Raw genomic sequence first — 4,857 nt, forward strand, 5'->3', positions numbered from 1 at the left:
ATTTCCTGAGCTTTAGGGGTCCTATTGAGAAAGTTGTTGCCCGTGCCTATATGCTGGAGTATTGACCCTATGTTTTCTTCTAGGAGTTGCATAGTTTTTGACCGTCTTTGTCTCTTCTGATTAATTTTGTTTTACAGTCTGCTTTGACAGATATCAGAGTAGCTACTCTTGCTTTTTTTTCTCCATTTGCATAATTTCCATCCTTTCACTTTCAGTCTCTGTCTTTGCCCATAAGGTGTGTCTCTTGCAAACAGCATCAAGTTGGGTCTTGTTTTTTAAACCATTCTGCCAGCCTATGTCTTTTAATTGATTAATTGAGGCCACTTATACTCACATTATTATATAGAGATGTTTATTAATTTCTGCCATTTTGATTTATTTATAATGTTTAATTTGGTTCTGTTTTTCATTTACTTAGCTATTCTTCAAATGAGATTTGTTCATTCATGAGCTCTGGGGTTTCTTTTTTATTTCTTCTTTGTGAAGTATTTCTTTAAGTAAGTTCTGTAGTGTTAGTTTAGTAGGCATGAATCTTTTTGATTTTGAAAAATAGCTTTGCTGGATATAGCGGTCTTGGTTGATAGTTTTCTTTTTTTTTTTTCAGAACTTGGAATACATCATTCCAAGCCCTCCTGATTTTTAAAGTTTGTGCTAAGAAAAGCAGAAGTGATTCTGATTGGCTTTCCTCTAAATATAAACTTACATTTTTCTTTTTAGGCTTTAAAAATTCTGTCCTTGTTTTGTATAATTGGGCATTTTAATTATAATGTGTCATGGAGAGGTTTTATTTTTTTTTGGGGGGGGGCTACTGGGAGTTGAACCCAGGGGCACCTAACCACTGAGCTACATTCCTAGCCCTTTTTTGTATTTTGTTTAGAGACAAGAGCTCACTGAGTTGCTTAGTGCCTTGCTAAGTTGCTGATGCTGGCTTTAGACTTGCAATCCTCCTGCATCAGCCTCTCAAGCTGCTGTTATTACAGACGTGCACCACTGTGCCCGATGAGAGGTTCTTTTTTGATCTTGTCTATTTGAAGTTCTGAATGTCTACTTTATCTGGATGTTCATCTCACTCTGAAGGTTTGGAAAATTTTCTGTTTTTATTTATGTGAAGAGGTTATCTATTCCATTAGCCTGCATCTCACAACCATCCTCAATTCCAGTAATTCTTAAACTTAGTCTCTTAATGTTGTCCCAGAGTTCTTGTATATTCTGATCACGGTTACTTATTTTCTTTTCTTTAATGCTGTCTGAATGTTCAAGGTTGGCTACTTTGTCTTCTAGCTCTGTGATTCTATCTTCAGCATGATTGGCTCCGTTAGAGAGACTATCAACTTAACATTGTATTTGATTTATTGTGTCCTTCATTTCTAAGATTTCTGTTTGGTTCTTTTTCAACATTTTATCTCCTTATTGAATTTCTCATTCATATCCTGTACTGACTTCCTTAATTCATTCAGTTGTTTTTTAGTGTTCTCTTAGAAATCATTGGTCATTTTTATAATGACTCTTTTGAATTCTTTATCTGATATATCACTCATTTCAATATCTTTGGGGTCAGTTGCTGGTGAATTATGAACTTTAGGTAGTGGCATGTTGGCTTGTTTTTTCATATTTCCTGTATTTCTCTGTTGGGTTTTATACATCTGTTAAGAGGGACTTCTCTTCCACTTTTATTTGTGGGCCTTTTTAGGGCAGTCTTCACTTGCCAAAGTGTCCTAGAGTGATCTTAACTGAGAGCCCCTTGTAGGTTTTGGTATCCACTGCTTTGGTGTTAATTCTGTTTTTGCTGTAGCAATGCATGTCCATAGGTGGGACCTGGTAGCCCATCCCTAGCTGTTTCTACTTGGGGTCTAGTCATTAGTTTGTTTTTCCCCCGTTTATTGGTGCATTAAAGTTGTACATAATGATGGGATTTGTTGTTATATATTTATGTATGCACACAGTATAACAATATAATTTGGCTAGTGTCACTCTTTACCACTCCCTCTCCCTCTTTACCTTGATCCCTTTTCTCTACTGATCTCTAGTTCTCTACTGATCTTCTATTCTTTGTACTGAAGTATAGCTGAAGATTGAGTGTCATTAATTTGCAGGTGGAGCAAGGTGTGCAACAAAGTCTCTGTCCTGTGAACTTGTAGTGTCCCTATATGTCCCAGCACCTCACAAAAAAGGGGTAAACAAATCATAGCATCAACCAACGCAACAATAAACAGTATTAAAATAAATACCTAGTCCCCACTGTGATATCTACAATGTTAATTACCACAAAAAAAAAAAAAAAAGAAAAGAAAAGAAATGGTGGGGTCAGCAATTACCAACAGCAAAAACGATAAGTAAACATAAAGTAGGTCTGGCATTGAAGCAAACAATAGGTGTCAACTATGTTATCCATAGCAGGAATAATTGCAACATTACTAACGGTGGGAGCAGGAATTATAAAAACCAATAAGTTCTAAAAGATAGTAAAAATACAGTTAAGAGAAAAGAAGATGTGATAGGAAGGTAGTAAAAGATTTTACAATTTCAAAAAGCAAACAGAGAAAATGCAGAAGAGATATAGCAGATGATGGTTATAAGGAAGGAGAAGAAACAAAGGGAGAGAAAAATAGAGAATAATGGAATTTGGCTGCTAGCAGGAGAATAAAAGAAAAAGAGAAATGAGAGAAATAAATGAAAACAATACAAAACAAAACCAAAACACACAAACCAAAAATCCTAACCTTTAAAAGTCAAGGCAAGGAAAATGAACTATATTTTCAAAAGGCTAAAAATGAGGGGAAAAAATCCCCCAATATGCATATGTATATATGTCCATGAACCAATCAGCATAGCAAGTGCACGTACATACACACAGGAAAAAGATTCTTAATTAAATGGTCAAAATAGTCAATGAGAATGAACAGTCACTGTCTATGCCCAGCTGTCCCTTCTTTTCATTTCTTCTTTTTTCCCCCGACCCTGTACTGGGGATTGAATCCAGGGGTGCTTAACCAACTGAGCCATAGCCCAGTACTATGTATGTATGTATGTATGTATGTATGTATGTATTCATTTATTTTAAGACAGGGTCTCTCTAAGTCTCTTAGGCTGGCCTTGAAGTTGTAATCCTCCAGCCTCAGCTCCCCAAGTCGCTGGGATTACAGGTGTGAGCTATCACACCCAGCTTTCCATTTCTTCCTGAGCTATGTACTGAGAAGGAGAGCAGAAGCTGGGGGTTGTTAACTCCTTCCTCATTTGGTGTTGCTCTCCCAGCTGCCAGTTAGAGGGGCCTAAGACTGAAGATGGTTAAAGTAAGTCCCAGAATCCCCTCTCACCAGAATGAGATAGGATGGAATGGGAAGTACTGACAGTTGGAGTCTTTGCAGAGACCAGATTGGTGTTGCAGAGTTCCATAAGGGGGAGTTCTGGCAGCTGGTGCTTAGGTCTAATCAGGCCTCGGGGGTTTGGGTGTGTGGTGTCTGCTCTAGGGAGATTAAATCAACATACCCCTAGGGCCCGGCTCTCGGTGGGGAATCTGGATCTCAGAAGCCTCCCCAAAATTCTATTCATGGGGGCAGGAGAGCCAATCCTCCATACACTCTGCAGCCCACGAACACAGCCTTCCTGGGCTTAGTCCCTCAGAGTATGGACACTCGCCTGCCCAGATTCCCCACCTGCTTCAGCTGCTCCTCAGCCGCCAGTCTCAAAGGAGCAGCGAGTTGGCTCCCTTTTGCTTTTCCAACTTGAATCCTCCTGTGTAAAATCTTCCCTGTGCCCGTTTTGCTACCGTTCTGTTAGGTCCACCCTAAGCCCCACAGCAGGCGCTCACCGGGACCGGGTGGCAGTGTTTGCTGAGATCCCCGGACTCCTGCCGCAGCTGCAGCAGCGTGGCCACCTGGAGATGGCTCCGCCTCAGCTCTCCGCACCAGTTGGGAAACACAGGGCGCTTTTCAAACACCAGTGCACAGTGCAGCCTCTGGATCAGCTAAGTTCAGGCTGCTTTTCTGATCTCAAGTTTTTCTGTACCAAATCTGTCCATTGTGCTCTGTGTGTTCTCCCTTCCCCTGGGGCCAACCAGCGCTGCTACTGCTGTTGCTGCCACAACCGGCTAGGCTCCAATGGCCTCTTTCTTCTTTGTTTAAAGTACCCCCATTTCAGAGTCTCTAAGACACTCTGGCTAATATTGGATTTTTAGTGAAATCCCTCTTTCACCCACCTCGTTGAGAAGCAGTATTCCCGCTGTTTGAATCCCAAGCCACCGAGCAAGTAGGAATGCAGCCTTCCTCTAGGCCGCCATCTTGAATCTCCCCCTGTGGTTGGATTTTGAATACATTTTGTAAGTAAAGCTAACCGGAATTGCTGGTGAGTTGGAAGCAGGCTATGAAAGAAAGTGAGAATGAAGGATCACTCCAGCATTTTTGATTTTCCAACTTGAATCCTCCTGTGGATTGAACAACTAGAAGGAATGAAGTTGACATCAATTTACATGGTAAAATAGCTATGGAAAGAAGACTAGGAGTTCATTAGAGTATGTGATATTCGTTAGAAAGTCAAGTGAAGATGTTGGGAAGGCAACTGGATATCTGGAGTTTGGCAGAGAGGTAAGGGATGGAGGTATATATTTGAAAATTGTTAGCTGAAGATGGTTAGTCCAATATATATTTTCAGCTAAGACCAAGAAGAAAAGATCTTACTTCTTCAGGATTCATGGTGTGCTGAAAATTATTACTTAGTTCAGATCTGAAGAGAGAAATGAGATATGCAAATAAGAAAAAAAGTTATTGAAACAAACTATCCTACAGAAGTCACACTGAGTTTTAAGAAGTTGGCCAGAGATGGGTGTGGTGGTGCATGCCTATATATTCCCAGAAGCTCAGG

The sequence above is a fragment of the Marmota flaviventris genome, chromosome X (assembly GCF_047511675.1).
Source record: "Marmota flaviventris isolate mMarFla1 chromosome X, mMarFla1.hap1, whole genome shotgun sequence".
Taxonomy (NCBI): domain Eukaryota; kingdom Metazoa; phylum Chordata; class Mammalia; order Rodentia; family Sciuridae; genus Marmota; species Marmota flaviventris.